We start from the raw sequence: 21,215 nt of genomic DNA on the forward strand, positions 1-21,215 counted from the left end.
GTCCGTCGCTCCAAATCTTTGTTGTGACGAGACAAAGAACTGAGGAACATACACTCGCAGGACATCTATGGTGCCGTGACTGTATGTTCCTGGGTTCTTTGTCTCGTCACAACAAAGATTTGGAGCGACGGACATTAAAGCCCTCGGCGCGTCACAGCTCTCAGGTCTTAGACAAATCGTGCTACAGCTCTTAGGCAAATCAGTGTTACAGCTCTATTTTATTTAGCAGATAGCAGGAGAGAGAGAGAGAGAGAGAAAGAAAAGAGTGCACGCACGCAGGAGAGAGTCCATGAGAAAGCGCTTTGGCTCCTCCTTATATATGTTTTTTTCCTCCACCTGGGCCTGCCCTATGCAAATTGGGCTTAGCCAGGAGTGCTGTTTGTTCTATTTGTTCTGCCTGAAGTCTTCACTCTGGTCCTCGGACCTTCCTTGTCTTTTAGCCACCGCCATTTTGGACTCCTTTTCCCTATTCTACCTACCTAACATGAACATACAGAATGGGCAAGGACTTTCTGAGAATGTAATAATAGATTAAATCATAAAGGAAAATGTTAATTGATTTGACTACATAAAATGTTAACACATCAACTTCCTCTACAATTTGACCATCTTCTCAGCACTCAGCCAGGGCCATGGGCTAATATCTATATTTAAAACTAAAATACAATGAACATCAAATGATAAAGATGAGGGAGACAACTGCAACAAATATGAAACTTAATAGATAAATATAACTAACAAACACAGAGGTATACAATTAAAGAAATAAAATCTCCATATCCTCCCCCCCCTTCATGGATCACAGACTTGTTGTGGCGAAGAGACTTGCATCAGGCAATGAAGTTATTGAGAGAGTCAATTCTTAGGTTGATATGAAGTCTGGGGTCACCAAGAAGAAAGGGGCCTGGGGCTCCCCAGAAAGAGAAAAGGACAAAAATTTTTGTACATTCCTTCATCCTAATCACATAAAACCATTTTTTCTTTAAGCCCAGAGCTGATGATTACACAACAGAACAACTTAGTTTAAACTATGTACCAATGGTTATAGAACAACAATGTATCCTGCTTGAAGACATATTTCTCCTTCTTAAGACCCTCTGCCTAACCTTGTCAAATGAAATGTATATTATGGGAGTGGGTCTAGTAAGATCTTTCTATTGTTAGTTTTAATCCCATTATCATAAAATGTAAATCTGAGAGTAGGCCTGATAAGACCTTTACAACCTTGATACATTCTTTTGATTTACTGTAATAACCAATTGAAAAAATATATAACTTCCTTGCTAAGATTAGCAGGGCAGGGGGGAGGGCACTCTCTGTCCCCCTTCTGATGTCAATGTCAGAAGCTTTCTCTGTCCTTTTTCACTGTAATGAAACTTCTGTCATCCAAAAGCTCTGAGTAATCAAGCCTGGTACCTGAAAGCTAAATCTTCTCCTTCAGAGATCAGGAATCCAACACCATGCACCATAAGCTTAAACCTTGTAGGTGTAAGCTACACGCTCACCTTAAGTTGAGCTACCAGTGTTTCTCTTGTAGCTCAGCAGGTAAAGAATCCACCTGTCATGCAGGAGACCCTGGTTCAATTCCTGGGTGGGGAAGATCCCCCAGAGGAGGGCATGGCAACCCACTCCAGTATTCTTGCCTGAAGAATCCACATGGACAGAGGAGCCTGGTGGGCTACATTCCATGGGGTTGCAAAGAGTCAGACATGACTGAGCAAATAAACACTATACTATGAGCCATGTGGTGCTGGGCCATGCAAGATAGCTAGGTCACAGTGAGGAGTTCTGACAAAATGTGATCCACTGGTAGAAGAAATGAAATCATTCCAGTATTCTTGCCTGGAGAACCCCACGGACAGTATGAAAAGGCAAAAAGATACGATACTGGAAGATGAGCCCTCAGGTCAGAGGGTGTCCAATATGCTATTGCAGAAGAGTGGAGAGCAATTCTAATAACTCCAGAAAGAATGAAGTGGCTGGGCCAATGTAGAAACAATGCTCAGTTGTGGATATGTCTGGTGGCAAAAGTAAAGTCTGATGCTGTAAGGAACAATATTGCATAGGAACCTGGAATGTTAGGTCTATGAATCAAGGTAAATCGGACATGTCAAACAGGAGATGACAAGACTGTACACTGACATCTTAGGAATCAGTGAACTAAAATGGACAGGAATGGGTAAAGTGAACTCAGATGATCATTAAATCTACTACCATGGGCAAGAATCCTTTAGAAGAAATGGAGTAGCCTTCATAGTCAACAAAAGAGTCCAAAATGCAATACTTGGATACAACCTCAAAAATGGAAGAATTATTTCAGTTACCTTTCCAAGACAAACCATTCAATATCACAGTAATCCAAGTCTATGACCTAACCACTAAGTCTGAAGAAGCTGAAGTTGACAGGTTCTATGAAGACCTACAACAACTTCTAGAACCATCACCCTCCCCCCCCCCAAAAAATGTCCATTTCATCAGAGGGGGTTGCAATGCAAAAGCAAGAAGTCAGGAGACACCTGGAATAACAGGCAAGTTTGGCCTTGACATACAAAATGAAGCAAGACAAGGCTAACAGAATTTTGTCAAAAGAACTCACTGGTCATAGTAAACACCCTTTTCCAACAACCCATGAGACAATTCTACACGTGGAAGTCACCATATGGTCAATAGAAAAATCAAATTGTTTATGTTCTTTGCAGCCAAAGATGGAAAAGCTCTATACAGTCAGCAAAAACAAGACCTAGACCTGACTGTGGCTCAGATCATCAGCCCTTATTGCAAAATTCAGACTTAAATTGAAGACAGTAGGAAAAATCATTAGGCTATTCAGGTATGACCTAAATCAAATCCCTTATATTTATACAGTAGAGGTGATGAATAGATTCAAAGGATTAAATCTGGTAGTCAGAATGCCTAAAGAACTATGGACCAAAGCTCTTAACACTGTATAGGAAACAGGGACCAAACCATCCCAAAGAAAAACAAAGAGGGCAAAGTGGATGTCAGAGGAGGCTTTACAAGAAAAGGAAGAAAAGCAAATTGCAATGGAGAAAGGGAAACATATATCAAACTGAATGCACAGTTCCAGAGAATATCAAGGAGAGGTAAGAAGGCCTTTTAAAATGAGCAGTGCAAAGGAAATAGAGAAAAAAGAATTGAATGGAAAAGACTAGCGATTTCTTCAAGAAAATTGGACATATCAAGGGAAAAATTCATGCAAAGATGGGCACAATAAAGGATAGAAACTATAAGAACATAACAGAAGCAGAAATTAAGAAGAAGTGGCAAGAATACATGGAAGAACTATACATTCTGGAGAATGAAGTCAAGTGCCTTAGGAAACATTACTATGAAAAAGACTAGTAGAGGTGATGGAATTCCAGTTGAGCTATTTAAAATCCTAAAAGATGATGATGTTAAAGTGCTGCACTCAGTATATCAGCATATTTGGAAAACTTAGCAGTGGCCACAGGACTGGAAAAGGTCAGTTTTTATTCCAATCCCAAAGAAAGACAATGACAAAGAATATTCGAGTACTGGACAACACACTTATTTTACATGTTAGCAAGGTTATGCTCAATATTCTTCACCCTAGGCTTCAGCAGTATTGTGAATGAAGAACTTCCAGATGTACAAACTGAATTTCAAAGAGGCAGAGAAATCAGAGTTCAAATTGCCAACATTTGTTGGATCATGGAGAAAGCAAAGGAATTCCATAAAAAGCTACTTCTGCTTCATTGACTATGCAAAAGTCTTTGACTAAGTGGATTACAACAATCTATGGAAAACTTCTTAAAGAGATGGGAATATCAGACTGCCTTAACTGTTTCCTGAGAAACCTGTGTGTGGGTCAAGAAGCAACAATTAGAACTGGACATAGAACAACTGAGTGGTTCAAAATTGGGGAAAGAGTACAACAAGGCTGTAGATCGGCTACCCTGCTTATTTAACTTTTATGCAGAGTTCATCATGAGAAATGAAAGGGTAGATGAATCACAAGCTAGAATCAAGACTGCCAGGGGAAACATGAACAACTTCAGATATGCAGATGAATCCACTTCAAAGGCAGAAAATGAAGATGAACTAAAAAGCCTCTTGATGAGGGTGAAAAAGGAGAGTGAAAAAGTTGGTTTGAAACAACATTCAAATAACTAAGATCATAGCATCCAGTCTCATCATTTCATGGCAAATAGAAGGGGGAAAAGTGGAAGCAGTGACAGATTTTAGTTTCCTGGGCTACAAAATCACTGCCATCAGTGAGAGAAGCCATGGAATTAAAAGACTAACTTTCCTTCTTGGAAGGAAAGCTATGACCAATGTACACAGCATATTAAAAAGCAGAGACATTACATTTTGACAAAGTCAAAGCTGTGGTTTTTCAAGTAGCCATGTATAGAAGTGAGAGTAGGACCATAGAGAAGACTGAGCACCAAAGAATTGATGGTTTTGAATTATGGTGCTTAAGAAAACTCTTGAGAGTCCCTTGTACTGCAATATCAAACCAGTCAATTGTAAAGGAAATCAACCCTGAATGTTCACTGGAAGGACTGTTGCTGAAGCTGAAGCTCCAATATTTTGCCCACCTGATGTGAAGAGCTGACTCACTGGAAAAGATCTTGATGCTGAGAAAGACTGAAGGAAAAAGAAGAAGGGACTGACTGAGGATGAGATGGTTAAAGAGCATCACCAACTCAATGGACATATATGTGAGCAAACTCCAGACACGACTTAGAGACTGAACAACAATAAAAAGGAAAGATCACTGTTCTCTCATGACGTCTCAAAATTGCTTTCTCTAAAGATTAGGTCAATATATCCTCTTCAGTAGTTTGATTTAAGAATGCCAATAGTACTTATTTCATACAAAAGTGGAATATTCTCATTGTGCAAAACTGTTTGTAAAGTTGATAGTTGGAAAAATGATACCTGGTTATTTCATTTTGTACAATTTCGGTATTGATATGAGGTATTTGCCATAGTTTCCTTCATAGTTTAAATTTAATCTGAAAGTGATTTGATCATTAGCATTTTTGATTCACTGAATATGGAGACTGTTGTTGTTCAGTTACTAAGTCACTTCTGACTTTGTGACCCCATAGACTGCAGCTAGGCCCCTCTGTCCTCAACTCTCTCCCCAAGTTTGCCCAAATTCATATCCATTGAGTCAGTGATAGTCTCAAAACATCTTATCTTCGGCCACCTCCTTCTTCTCTTTCCTTCAATCTTTACCAGCTTCAGGGGCTTTTCCAATAATCCAGCTCTTTGCATCAGGTGCCTAGAGAATTGGAGATTCAAGACCAGTCCTTCCAATGAATATTCAGGGTTAATCTCCATTAGGATTGACTGGTTTTATCTCCCTGCAGTCCAAAGGACTCTCAAGAGTCTTTTCCGGTATTACAATTCAAAACCATCAGTTCTTCGGTGCTCAGCCATATTTACCATCCAACTCTCAGATCTGTATGTGACTACTAGAAAAACCATAGCTTTGACTTTGTCTGCAAAGTGATGTCTCTGTTTTTCAATATGCTGTCTACATTGGTCATAGCTTTCCTTCCAAGGAGCAAATGCCTTAATTTCATGGCTGCAGTCACACACAGCAGTGATTTTGGAGCCCAAGAAAATAAAATCTGTCACTGCTTCCACTTTTCCTCCTTCTATTTGCCATGAAGTGATGAGACTGGATTCCATGATCTTAGTTTTTTGAATGTTGAGTTTCAAGCCAGCTTTTTCACTCTTCTCTCTTACTTTGATCAAGGGGCTCTTTTGTTCTTCACTTTCTGCCATGAGAGTGATATCATCTGCATATCTGACGTTGGCGTTGTTTCTCCCAGCAATCTTGATTCTAGCTTGTGATTCATCCATCCTTTTGTTTCCCATGATGTACTCTGCATAGAAGTTAAGTAAGCAGGGTAGTAATATACTACTCCCTTCCCAATTTTTAACCAGTTGTTCCATGCCCAGTTCTAACTGTTGCTCCTTGACATGTAAGGTGGTCTCATCCTCCCATACCTTTACAAATTTTCCATAGTTTGTTGTGATCCACACAGTTAAAGGCTTTGTGGAGTCAATGAAGCAGAAGTAGCTGTTTTTTTGGAACTCCCTTACTTTCTCCATGATCCAAGGTGTGCTGGTACTTTGATCTTTCCTTATGGATGTATATAATTAATGAAACAGTGACCTTCATATTCCAGTTTAAAATAATATCATATTCAAAAAAGGCACCACATCATCAACCAATATAAAATTTAAAGCAAAACAATTTATTCTGTTTTTATAACACTCCTGTGGAACTATTTATCTTAGATAAGAACAACCATTTTAAAAAATTTCCTTTTTTCCACCTACTCTCTCACTTGGTGAAGCTGCCCTCTTTCAAGATGACATTAAAAAACAGCAAAAACAAAAACCTTTCCCACTAGATTAGTCCAACTCTATACATTTTCTCCATGGCTCCTCAATTCTACACCAAAAAATAAGACAGAATGAATGTGGCAAACCAGAAACTTGACAGAGTGTAAAGCAAGTCAAGAGAAATAAAACAATAAATTGAAGGAATAAAACTGGAATTTCCTTTCATGATAAGGGTAGATGTAAGACTTAGAAATGCATCTAAGTTAATATTTTACTCTTATGTAGAAGACAATCAATACACTGTCAAAGACAGTTTTCAAAGAAAAATTCACTTGCAGCATTTAAATAATAACAAAACATTGAACTCAAATTCATGTCTATTAATAGGATAGAAATTAATTAAATTACAAATCATTCATATAGGAAATATGCAGTGATTTATAATCATGTATTTGAATAACAATGACATGAGAGAATTCTAAGTGGAAAAAAAACACAAAAACCAGGGTGGAACAAAATTTTCTTTATGACAGTATTTTTATGTGGAGAACACTAAAGGAATTGCACTCAAAATGCTGATATTGTTATTCTAGCTTTTTCTTCAGTTTCTCTGTATTATATGTTTTCCAAAATCCTGGCAGTAACCACATTTTATTTTAATGATTTCTTAGAAGTAAAAAGAAAAGGTGAGAAACTGATACTTTAGAATATTTAGTTTCACATTAATCTCTGTATACACACTGATAGGAAAGAGGTGAGTAATTGCCAGTCAATCTCAGTTAGTAAGAAGTTAAAGCAGCAATTTTCTTCCATTAGATACGGCTAAAGCTAAGCATTAAGATTTCTGTTGTCTTTCTCCGGGCTATTATTACAGAGGAAACAGCATCATCATGAATCTAAACTCAGGATGGTGACTGACAGTGTGTTGGTAAAAGAAACTCATGTTACCTAGCACAAGTCTAAGAGACCACAGAACTAATTTATCTTCTGATATAGACTCAATTCTAAATGAGAGGAGAAATGGCGATACATTAGTCTATGTCTCTAATGTCACAGTTCTCATTTCACACATTACTGAGAAGATAAATCTTTGACTATGTCCTGCATAAATAACATATTATTATGACACTGTTAATAAAACATGAACAATTAGCCTAGGGATTTCTAGCACTCTTTTACTTTATTCTTATCAAATATTGAGTATACACAGATATTTATATGGTATATTAATGGTATAAAATAATAAAAATACATGAAAATCAACCAAATTACTTCTCAGTTTGAAAAGCACTCGTGGGTCTCTATGTAGCTTTCTGTATTTAGCTGTAACTACTCTCCTGAATTTTGTATTTACTATACTCATTTTTCTTCCTTGATTTACTGATGTTTATATCTCAAAAATTGTACTATTGAGTTCTGGGCATTTCAAATTTTAAATAATGAAGTTGTACTTTATCTTCCCTGCCACAACTGCTTTTTGACTCAACTTTAGCTCCAGAGATCTATCTTTATTTATATGTTGATAAAATTAGTGCAATTGTCTTTGTGTCAGCTACATTTTATCATTTTATTCCAGTATAAGGTCTAGCACAAATAATGTATCTTTTCTAATATTGATGGGTTTTATTTGTGAATTTGGGTGATTTACTTTTTCTTTTTGGCTACCACAAACTGTTGTTCTGAAATTAAAATAGCATGTTTAATATGTTTATTCAGAATGTCATAAATTCAGTTTTGAGATAAATAAGACATAATAAGTAAAGTATTAAATTATGTAAGGATCAGCAGGCTCAGTATTATACTGATATCAATTTGCTGTAGAATGTTTGTTAAGTTTCTATTGCTGAGTAACATGTTATGACAGAATTAACAGATTAAAATAATACCCATTTATTACCTACCATCTTCTATATGCCAGAAGTTTGATCAGGGCTCAACTAAGTTCTCTGTTCAAGGTACCTTAAGGCTGAAATTAAATTGTCAGTCAGGTCTTCAGTCTCATCTGAAGCTCAAATGAGCTTCATGTTGGTGGATTTCAGTTCCTCAAGGTTGTACAGCAACAGCTGAAGACTCTGTTTTTCTGCTAGCTGTTAACCAGAGCTGCTCTCAGTTCCTATAGACAAGACTCAGTTCAGTTCAGTTCAGTCACTCAGTCGTGTCCGACTCTTTGCGACCCCATGAATCGCAGCATGCCAGGCCTCCCTGTCCATCACCAACTCCCGGAGTTCACTCAGACTCACGTCCATCGAGTCAGTGATGCCATCCAGCCATCTCATCCTCTGTCGTCCCCTTCTCCTCCTGCCCCCAATCCCCCCCAGCATCAAAGTCTTTTCCAATGAGTCAACTCTTCGCATGAGGTGGCCAAAGTACTGGAGTTTCAGCTTTAGCATCATTCCTTCCAAAGAAATCCCAGGGCTGATCTACTTCAGAATGGACTGGTTGGATTTCCTTGCAGTCCAAGGGACTCTCAAGAGTCTTCTCCAACACCACAGTTCAAAAACAGGTTTCTACAGTATAGTCCTCTCACAACATGCTGGCTTATTATTTAAGTCCAGCAGGTGATCCTCACTCTATTCTGCCAATTGGAGTCTTATATAATGCAACCATAAGTGTAACAATCTTATTATAATTCTCATAAAACATAACATCATCAAAGGAATAATATTGCATCATATTAACAGGTTCTACCCACATTCAAGGGGAAGAAATTATACAAGACATATGTACTAGGAAGTGGTTATCTTGGGAGCCATCAGAGAATCAGGAGTTAAGACTGTTACTGCCTATCACAGCATGCAATGTCAATCTAAATCCGAATAGTTTTTGAGTGGAAATTGAAAAATATAGTATAAAGTTAATATGTAAATTAATAGATAAATAACAGGAAAGAAAATAGTAAAAAACAGATAAATATGATAGGACTAATTTTACTGGATATCAAGATATATTTCAAAGCTTAGTATATTCCATGGAAGGGCACTCATTTACTAAAGCATTAAGGAATGCCTTGGTGAGGAGGACACCAGCATCACCAAGAATCTCAGTGGTAGCTGCCTTTCTATAGGCCAGGCTAAAGGAGATAATGTTCAGGAACTGGGTTCACAAATAGCAAGAAAGAGAAAAGAATCCTTTAATAAATTTAACATTGTCCACTTAATCATCAGAAACAAAGCAGGTACAAATGTTTTAATGAGTATGAAGAATGGATTAGCAGTCAGGGGGAACTTATTTATAGACAACTATGGAAGTGGTTGATAGAAAATGACTTTCATGGTGGCAAGAAAGATAGGTGGACAATAAGGGCTTAGTTTACACAATCAAAATAAATAAAGGGGAAGGATAAGCAGGTGGAATTAAAATCTCTTGCCAATGAAGTTAAAATCTCTTGCTCAGCTTTCATACCTCATCCAGTTCATAGACTCATAACTCACTAAGAGACTGAAAGAGACTCAAAGGAAGGACCCAATAATATCATGCCAATTGTATGTGATAAATTTTCAACAGTTTCCCACTAGTGTAAACTTACCCAGCAGAAAGTGGAATACTTAAATGTTTGAGGACGATTCAAATTCTTACTAAGTCCAAGAAAATAAACAGCATGGCTGGCCTCTTAGAATGGGAGCATAAGTATACAGATAGTAAATAGAATCATGACCCAGATCTAGCTCATTGTAGGTCTACTGGATATATAGATGCACCTACTGCTCAATGTCCGGGTTCTGAAGTGAATACACTTGGCAGTTGGGAGAAACACCACATTGTTTACTTGGCCTGTGGTATACAAGTTATTATTAGGAGAATGCTAAATGAGCATCAGAATTGCCATTTTCATCCAAGGTAAAAATTCTAAAATATTACTGCATTCTAAGAGGAGGTGGCAAACTAATAATGCCACCCATAAAGACCTAAAGCATGACAATTTTTTTCATACCATTTTATCTCTGTTTAATCCTCCAGTCTGGCCTTCACAAATATCATATGGATCCTAGAGGAAAATCATAAATTCTACCTACATTACAGCTGCTGTACTCAATACCATAGCAGACCAAACCTTAGGTTTGGAATGTGGCCAATGAACTGGTGAAGGCATTGTTCTCCATTACTCTAAAGAATTTGGATAAGAAAATGTTCATATTTGCAAGAGACAAATACATGTAGTTAATGGCCCAGGCCATTTTAACTCCTCCACCTCTGTTTAATATACTCCCTACAGACTTATACCATTGGTTATTTCAAAGATTACTACTCTGGTCCACTATGTTGATCCATTGTGATCAGACTAGATGAACAAGATATGGAGATCATACTAAAACATGTTCTCCAGAGGATAAGACATAAAGCTAAAGAAGATTTAGGGTTCTACCATATCAAAGTTTTTAGGAGTCCAGTTGGAAGATGCATGCTGGGACATACCTGACAAAGCACAAGACACATCACACATGCTTGCATGCTAAGCAGCTTCAGCCATGTCCAACTTTTTGTGACCCTATGAGCTGTATCCCACCAGGCTCCCCTGTCTATGGATTCTCCAGGCAAGAATACTGGAGTGAGTTGTCACTTCCTACTCCAGGGAATCTTCTTGACTCGGCAATTGAACTCACATCTCCTGTGGCTCCTGCATTGCAGGCAGATTCTTTACTGCTGAGCCACCAGGGAAGCCCCCAAAAGACACATCATTGCATCTTATACTTTCTACTATTAAAATAGAAGGTACTTCCCTGGTACTCAGATGGTAAAGAATCTGCGTGCAACACGGGAGACCTGGTTTGATCCCTGGGTTGGGAAGATTCCCCTGGTGAAGGGAATGGCAAACCACTCCAGTATTCTTGCCTAGAGGATTCCATGGACAGAGGAGCCTGGAGAGCTACAGTCCATGGGGTGACAAAGAGTCAGACATGACAGTGACTAACATACACACACATACACACACACACACATTAAAGAGGAAATAGCCTCTTTATATTTTGGGGGGTTTTGAAGGCAGTGTATTCCACACATGAGACTATTACTGTGACCCATGTATCTAGTGGCATGAAAAGCAGCAGGTTTGAGTGGAACCAGAGTAAGAAAAGACTTTGCAGCGTGTCTAGACTATGGTGAAAACTACTCAGTCAACCAACACAGTAGGAGCTAAGATACTAGAGGTATCTGTGATTACAAAAGACATTCAGTGGAGTTTATGATAAGGCTTGACGAAAGAATTACCATGTAGATCTCAGTTTCTAGAACAAGGCCATGCTTTCTGCAGTGGAGAACTACATGGCACTCAAATGACACCTCCTGCATGCTCCTTGACCTGGTAAAAATAAAATATCTGGTCAAGTAACCAGCACCTAGAGTGATCTACCATGAGGTAGGTTATGTGAGATCCATCATCAAATCATGAACTTGGGTGGACTCAGCAGCAATCCACTGTAAGACGGAAGAGGTATGTCATGGATCAAGAAGAAGAGAAGGTAAGCAAGCTACATTATGAGATGGCTCAGTGTCCCAAATCACCCATCTCTGTACTAACTGTACCTCTCCTCAGTTCAACCTGTAGCCACATGAAAGTGAAAGTGAAATTGTTCAGTCATTTCCTACTGTTTGTGACCCCATGGACTACACAGTTGGTGGAATTCTCCAGGCCAGAATCCTGGAGTGGGCAGCCTTTCCATTCTCCAGGTCATCTTACCAACCCAGGGATCAAACCTAGGTCTCCCACCTTGCAGGCAGATTCTTTATCAGCTGATTCACAAGAGAAGCCCAAGAATACTGGAGTGGGTAGCCTATCCCTTCTCCAGAAGAAGGGAATCAAACCTTCCCAATCCAGGAATCAAACCAGGGTCTCCTACATTGCAGGTGAATTCTTTACCAACTGAACTATTAGGGAAGCCCCATAATCACCTAAATGGTCCCTAAAGAGTTTCTGTTTTCACTTGGATTTGACTTCTAAGTAGACATTATTTTCCTGTTAACTTATCAGTGCATTGTATACTTTATGAATTATTGTAATCATTTTATTGGGAGAGTAGGAAATCTCTGTCACACCTACTAAAATTAGAATCCCAGTATAAGTCATTAGCTCATTGAAATTTATTGTTTATATATGTTCTATAATGTTAACTATATGTAAACTACTTAGGATAGTTTGATAATTTTGTTAGACACATCTAAAATAGCTGACAAAATAGCATTTTTGTACCACTTTATTCATTTTATCCTCAGTTTAGCCCTTTGTTTTGCAGTACTGACAATCTTTAAAGTTATTAAAAGACCTACAAAAAAATAATATATAAGGCAAAAGACAAGGAGGATGCCTAAAAAAGGATTAATCTAATCTTACTTCAGACCCTAATAACCCAAAACAACAATCAGCTTTGGAAAAAATGATATATTACAAATTAATTTTGAACATAGTTGAAATGTTCTATTAAAAATATCAGATCTTTCACTTTTATTTCCCCATGAAATATGCCAATGTCATAGTAAATTTTTTAGAAAATACATTGGTCATTCCACATTGTAAGCCCCCATATGGAAATGATAATGGATTATTGGTCATATAAAATACATGCATATCCGTGCCTATTTTCTCATATTACTATACATTTTTATATTGTGTACAGAAAGTGAAAATCCACCTCTTACTTTGAAATTCCTGAGACCAGGCATGTGACAGGAAATCTAACACAAAGCTTTAATATCTTTTCCTGATATTTAATAATATTTAAAACATCTATTTTTTGCTATGAAATAAAATTATCATATGAAGCAAGAACTTACATTTAATATGTTTCTAAGTACTTTGCAATTATTTTTATTCTGGTAATTTATATAACTAATGGCATAACTTAATAAGAACTATCAAATGCCATATTACAAATTAATGAGAGGGTGAAGAAATAACTAAAATTCTGATTCACTCAATGTGCTTTGTATATTATTCTGGGATGCTAGATTTAACAAGTGAATGTTCTTTTAACAGTGTAATTAAGAAAAGAGCTCAAATCAAGTCTATGGAAGCAGGGGTGATGCAATCAAATAGATTCTTCATGCTTCATAAAACAACATGAACATTCATTATAAAATGACCATATAGAACTGAAGCAACTGAGATTGGGTCTCCAAAAAAAACATCCACTTGACTGTACTGATAATTTAAATAAATCAAATTTGCATATATATAGTCAATGTTCACTATTTGTGGATTCTGGTTTCATGAATTTGCCAATTTACTAAAATCTATTATGAAACACAGAATCAACGTTGACAGCATTTTCAGTTATCCCTGAACCCATTCAGGCCAAAAGATTTGAGCCACCTCATGCAATGTTCCCAGCTCAGGTCCAACAAGATGACCTCTGCCTTGTTTCTACTCTCATGCATGAGATGGTACAGGAAACGATAGTAGGGAAGTGTGTAGAATGCAAGAGGTTCTGGCTCTGGGGCCAGTTGGATGGATTTGAATCCCAGCTCTGGCGCCTGTTAGTGGAGCAGTCTCAGGTAATATGGTCACTTACTTCGGAACCTCAATTTTTCTTTTTAAATTAAAGAAAATAGACTCTACCATGATTAGTTACTTTAGAGTTTAAGATCTTAAACTTTGTGACATAATCACACAAATACATACACACGCATTTTCTCCAGGAGCAACAGTTTATTTTTTTTTTTTCTCTAATTTTATTTTATTTTTAAACTTTACATAATTGTATTAGTTTTGCCAAATATCAAAATGAATCCGCCACAGGTATACATGTGTAGTATTTGGTAATTTCATGTTTGAAGCAACTTTATAGAACATGACTATCACAATGAGATTTGATGAATTTCATATATATATGTGCACAAACATATATTTATGAATTTGATGCTGAATTATACATAGACACATGGTCTGAAATATTCTTAAAATGTACTCTCATCTGCAATAATCATAAAGACATGTGCTTATGTGAGCAGAGCTAGAAATGATTATACCTTCAGTGTTTGGAGAGAATAAAAGTCATGAACTGATGATAAAATACATCACAGACTTATGGTTAATAATATTCTACCAAAATAAAAATGTAAAATAACAAAATTAAGTACCTTTTAAAATGTGGAAAGAATAAAGAAATATATTGCCTATCACAATTTACTAATAATGACTAAACAAGTTGCTGAGTAATTACCTTTTTAAAAACTAAAATTTTATGAGGCAAAGAAAAAAGATTAATCTTCAAATAATTTTGTTCCTAATTTAACACAAATTATAGTTTTTAATTTATATTTCCACATAAACAGAAAAGTGATATCTTTTATCCTGTACTTATATATGCAGTTAGGCTTTTTTTTATTTCACTGTTTGTAACCATATTATTAATAATAGTAATAGATAGGGCATGATATGAATCAATCTATCTTTTATTCTCTAACTCCTTTGCCAGTATACATCACTCATGGTCTATTGATGATTTCAAAAAAGAAAGGAAAAAATTGTCTCAGTTTCTTTCAGCATATACTAATTAAAATCCATTGTTTACATTAAGAATGGATGATAAGATTTCTCAAACTGATTAAAAAAATACAACTATCATTTAAAGCTGTGACTAATGTTTGTTCTAAAGATGCTTCAGTATTGAAATTACGTTGGCAATAGACTCCTTTTTGTCCTAAAAAAAAAAAAAGACATGTATAGTTGTATATCATATGATTATGCAAATACAGACCAAATATCTATCTGTTCTTGGGAAACATCTGAATGTAGTTGTTTCAACATGAAAAGCTGACTAGTAGTTTTTACTAGTACTTTTGTATTGCAAGCAGATTCTGTATCATCTGAGCTACCAGGGAAGCCCAAAACATGCAGAATTGGTATCAAACAAAAAACTTGACCCTATATGTGAGACAGCAAAAGAGACACATATGTAAAGAACAGACTTTTGGATTCTGTGGGAGAAGGCGAGGGTGGGATGGTTTGAGAGAATAGCATTGAAACCTGTATATTACCATATGTGAAATAGATCACCAGTCCAAGTTTGATGCATGAGACAGGGCACTCAGGGCTGGTGCAATGGGATGACCCTGAGGGATGGGATGGGGAGATAGGTGGGAGGCAGGATTCAGGATGTGGAACACATGCATACCCATAGCTGATTCATGTCAATGTATGGCAAAAACCACTATAATATTATAAAGAAATTAGCCTACAATTAAAATTAATTAATTAAAAAAAAGAGTTCAAGTCTGATTCCCATCCTTCATCTGGTCTGTCATCTTGAGGAGGTTAAGTAACATTTCCGAGCCAAGAATATCCTTTATTTCTGCCTTTTGGAATGACCATAAGGATTAAATGAGATAGAATATAGAAAGATGCCTTGTGAACTATCTAGCATCATGCAAATATTAATTATGTGTGTTCATAAAAACCATGAGAATAGCTTTTTTAATTAAAAAATCTGTTCTTTTGGATGGGAGATTTGTGATATGTTCTCATTACCCCTTTAATTACACAAAAGCTAAAATTATAGTGTATTTATACTCTTTCTATAAATTTCTTTGAACCTTTTCCAATAATATTATTATATTTTTCTGTTACCTTTTAGAATACATATTTCAAGAGTGCTTTCTTTCCTATCACATAAAATCCAGCTAATAATTTCAGCTCCATATAACCTTACTACCTATGGCTACACTATATTTTTTAACGATGTATATTTTTCCTAGTTTACTAAATCATCCTGAATTTGGTCACAAAATACAGACAACCTTTTATATTTCACATATTAATTTTTATATTCAGAAGAAAAACATTTGAACATGAAAGACATTGATGTATATATAGAGCCAACTCATTTTTTTCTGAGTGGGCTGAAAAACTCTAATGACTACTTTGCAAATATTAGATCTGTATACAAAAGAATGTTGGGAAACTTGGCAGATGTCTGTTCCTTGGCCAAAATGTGAAAGTGTTAGTCGCTCAGTTGTTTTATTCTTTGCTACCCCGTGGACTGTAGCCCACCAGGCTCCTCTGTCCATGGGATTCTCCAGGCAAGAATACTGGAGTGGGTTGCCATTCCCTTCTCTAGGGGATTTTCCCAACCCAGGGATTGAACCTGGGTCATCTTGCGTTGCATGTGGATTCTTTACCAGCTGAGGCACAGGAGGAGCCTATCAGTTCTATCCCTTCCTCATAAGAAGGCTTTCTCTGCAACTTAGGAAACTGGCAACTGTTGGGGTTATCATTCTTTGAAGGGCTGCAAGTGGCTGGATGTGATTCTCTGCCTTTGTTTTTAATGAATTGCAATCCCTATTTTCAAAGTAATTTTCTCTGAATATCCACCTTATCATCATATTTTCTCAGAAAGTATTAACTTGAATATATTATTTCTTCCAGAACACCATTGTGGTTTTGTGGCTTGTTATTTGTTTATCTATAGTTACTCTATGGTTTCCATCAAATGATTGTCATCTGGTCTTACTTTTTCTGTTCTCTCTCCTTAAAAATGTATTCTAAGCAAAGCACAACAAAACATTTTAAGATCCAGTTCAATATTCCTTGATTTTCTTTGGTATTGATTTTACTATTTCTTCTTATATTAATTTTTCACTTAAAAAATAAAAAGTATATCACTGAAAACTATTATCAAATTTAACATCTCCAATGTGGTTTTGGGCTTCCCTGGTGGCTCAGCTGTAAAGAATCTGTTTGTAATGTAGGAGCCACAGGAGCTGCAGATTTGATCCATGGGTCAGGAAGATCGCCTGGAGTAGGACATGGCAATCCACTCCAGTATTCTTGCCTGAAGAATTCAATGGACAGGGGAGGGTGGTGGGCTACAGTCCATAGGGTTGCAAAGAGTCAGACACGACTAAAGTGACTTAGCATGCATGCACATTAAAGAAAATGTATTCATTCCTTTATATCATCTCAAATCCTGACAGCTTCATACTCGGCATCAAACAAAAGGATAGAATGACAAAGGTAATCTTACATTTCCTAATATGTGTTCTCCAGGTTAATGAAATAAAATATGAGAAAAAAAATCTTACAATATGCTAGGTAAATATACATTTTATTTCAAGTCACAAAAAAGCAAATCAATATTTTCTTGACAGTTTTTAGTTTATAAATATCTAAATGTTTAGTTTTACATAAGATTGTCTTACAGTGTTATATCAATCTTTTAGAATTTAAATGAGCCCACAAATATCAACACGTGACTTCTTTAAATAAAGCATTGGTTAATTTTTGTTTACATTAGCTCTTCCTCTATCCCACTTACTGTACTCTTCCTGCTTTGCAGGTTTCTGACAAAAGTCAGAAATTTTACCCTGTTCCTCTGTAGAGAAGGTATTTTATTTCCTTTGGTTTCCTTCTTGATATTCTCATTGTCTTTGGTCTTACGTAGTTTGAATATGATATGTCTAGCTGTGTGGGGTTTTTAAAAATCTGTTAGTTTTGTTTTCTTGGTATCTTTCTTTTTTTGGTGTCCCTGAATATCTTAAGCCTGTTATTACTTCTAGAATGTTCTCAGAATATTTCTTCAGGTATTTATTTTGCCCCATTCTCTCTTCTCTGGTATTCCAATTATAAATATCCTACACATTTTTTTATTCCCCAGTTTTTAGATGTTCTTTTTTATTTTTCTCTTTACATTTTAGTTTAGGAAGTTTCTGCTGCTGCTGCTGCTAAGTCGCTTCAGTCGTGTCCGACTCTGTGCGACCCCATAGACGGCAGCCCACCAGGCTCCGCCGTCCCTGGGATCCTCCAGGCAAGAACACTGGAGTCGGTTGCCATTTCCTTCTCCAGTGCATGAAAGTGGAAAGTGAAAATTGAAAGTGAAGTCGCTCAGTCGTGTCCGACTCTTAGCGACCCCATGGACTGCAGCCTTCCAGGCTCCTCTGTCCATGGGAGTTTCCAGGCAAGAGTACTGGAGTGGGGTGCCATTGCCTTCTCCAAGGAAGTTTCTACTGACCTATTTTCAAGTTCACTGATTTTTTCCTTGGCTATGTTGAGTCTACAAATGAGCCATTAAAGGCACGTTTTATTTTTGTTAATATGGCTTTCATTTCTAGATTTTCCTGCTGATTCTTTCTTTTATACCTTCCATGTATCTGATGGCCTTGCCTTTTGGCTTTGCATGTTTGTATTTTTTCCACTAGAACCTTTATCATAGTAGTCATAGTTATTGTACTTATCTGATAATTTCAACATTTGTATCACATCTGGGCTTGATTTCTTATTCCTCTTGTCTATTCAGACTGTCCTTTTTTTTTTTTCTTGCTTTTTACATTTGTTCTATCATTTTGTTGAAAGCAGTACATGCTGTAGAATGTAAAATATATTGAGGTAAACCAGACTTTAGTAAAAGAATTTTGAGTGGGACTGTGTTTAATGTTTATTGGAGGTATCAGAGGTTTCAAATTCTTCCAATGTCCTTGTTTTTAATCTCTCCTCTTGGCTTTGGGACTACCTTTTGCATCATTCCTCAGAGATTTCCTGGTGGCTCAGGTGGTAAAGAATCTGCCTGCAATGTGGGAGAACAGGGTTCAATTCCCGAGTTGGGAAGTCCCCTGGAGAAGAGAAAGGCAACCCTCTATATTCTTGCCTGGAGGATTCCATGGACATAGGAAGCTGGTGGGCTACAGTCTATGCGATTGCAAAGAGTTGGACATGACTGAGCAATTAACATGTAACAAGTAAGTCAGAGAGTCCATGTCTTGAAGAGGTCTAGCTGTGATCCACGTTATAAGAGAAAGACAGTGGTGTGGTGGTAAGATGTGGAGCAGGAAAAGCATTCATACTTCCCATTAAGTGTCAGTCTTCATAGGCCTGTGTCTTATAGGTGCTTCTATCCCTTCTTCACAAGTATAGTTTTTTCCCTTTCTTTTTTAAAAATTAGTTTAATTTTTAATTGGAAGATGATTGCTTTAAAATGGTGTGTTGGTTTCTGCTACACAAAAACATGAATCAGTCATGAGGCTCCTTCTTGAGCCTCCATCCCACTTCCCACCCCCGTATCCCACCCCTCTAAGTCATCACAGAGTTTCTTTTTTAGAATATTATTATGTATTCCCTTACCTGGGTAGTTATTCCCAGTCTATTACATTGAATCCCTACCTTCTAGTGACTAGGTTTTTGTTTCCCCTCCCCTTCCCATCCTTTAGGTGTGACAAGACTAGAGGAATTCAGATAGGGAAATGTTCCAGCATTGCCCTGTGGGAAGGCTTTCTCTCTGGAGAGTAAGCCTGTGTTATGGAGAAGAATCTAGAAGGTTTACACATTGCTTACTCTTCCTCCACCCTCCGCTCCCCCTCAGCTGGGTCTTTGAGGGCATTTTTCTTAGATCCTCATTCTAAGAATCTGGTAAGTTCCTGAAGAGAAAGTCCATGAAGCCATGGAGACCCCTAAGATTTCAACCCATAGTAGTTTCTTACTCTGACTGCTATTCATGCTCAGTCTCAAGCAGTGATTCACTCAAATTACTAGTGATGTGGTCCTATTGTAGCTTCTACTGGCTTCTGCTCCTTCTAAGCATATTTCAGGGACATGTCTGCCTCATTAGATATTTATTGTATCATTTTTCTTTGTGAACTTGGGAGTCCTGGAAAAATCAGATTTTCAGTTTGCCTAGTTTTTATTTGTTGTAACCCTACCCGGTTCATTTTCCCATGTCATATGCTTTCACGTGTAGAAATATTATGAAGTAAATTGCCTTTCATTGATGTAATTGTCACTTGCAATTTAATTATTTTAGCGACTATGAATCTTGACTTTTTGTAGCATACAAACCACTAACAGGTCACTGAACAAAGAACAACTCTTGATTTGTTTTCTTTTTCTATCCCAACTTTTTTTTCTCACATCATTCAATGTTAAAAGGAAGAAAAAAGAAAGAGAAAGTGAGAGGGATGCCAATCAATTCCTGTTACTCCTGAATCTTTCAGTTACAAAATTGAAGTGATGTACTCTATTGTTTCCTATTAAGATGAGTGATGAATACAAAAATGGTTTTGAAACTGATGTCTGGCCAACACAATCATTGGAAATGCAAAGGTATTAATATGATACATGACAGGTACTGCAAGCTCATCTAAAATAGCATATTCCAGAGAACAGGGGTTAGAGAAGAAGAAAAAACATTCTATGTGGACTTTGTCATCATAATTCATCATGTTGTCCTACACAATTAAAGGACAGTTCTGTTATTCCCTGCTTCTTGTATTAAGATCCTGGTCAACTAGTCTATATTCCTGGAGTGCTTTCTGATAAATCTTTCCCAACAGTTTCAATTGACTTCTCTCCACTAGGCCAGGCAAATATAAACAATCCAGAAAACTTGAGAATTTGAAAAGATGGAAGTAAAATAGTCCACAGATGATGCTTCTGAGTGCAGAACTAATAGAAATTATTTCTACTCTCTGTGGTTTAGACATGATTGGAGTTGAGGGACAGACTGAATTAAGAATAACTAACAGTAAACTGGTAGGTGATTCACATCACCTCCTTGACAAGAGATTTAAGTTGACTACAAATCACTTAGTGATCCCTAAGTGCCTTTTATAAATAGTCCCATTTCAGTGCTAAGTAATTTTTCAGAAGTCTCTAGCTTTCCAGTTTGGTAGTTGTCAATCACCTCTTCTTTTTGTTGGGTAAATGCAGCGTATTCATTACATGTGTATTGCTTTCTGGTTTGTATCAGCCTTCCCGTTTGAGCCAATAAACTCTCTTTTTAGAAAGCAAAAGATAACAGAAGTATATTTTTTTTATATTTCAGACATGCATAAAAGTTGTAAATAAATTGTAAATGTGAAGAAAAATATTCTTGATTTATGACTCAACCAGTTTATCTATAAGTATCAACAGAAACCCCTCAGCTGGTAAGCCACCATGGTTACAA

This window comes from Bison bison, unplaced genomic scaffold (assembly GCF_000754665.1).
Source record: "Bison bison bison isolate TAMUID 2011002044 unplaced genomic scaffold, Bison_UMD1.0 scf7180017864279, whole genome shotgun sequence".
Lineage (NCBI taxonomy): Eukaryota > Metazoa > Chordata > Mammalia > Artiodactyla > Bovidae > Bison > Bison bison.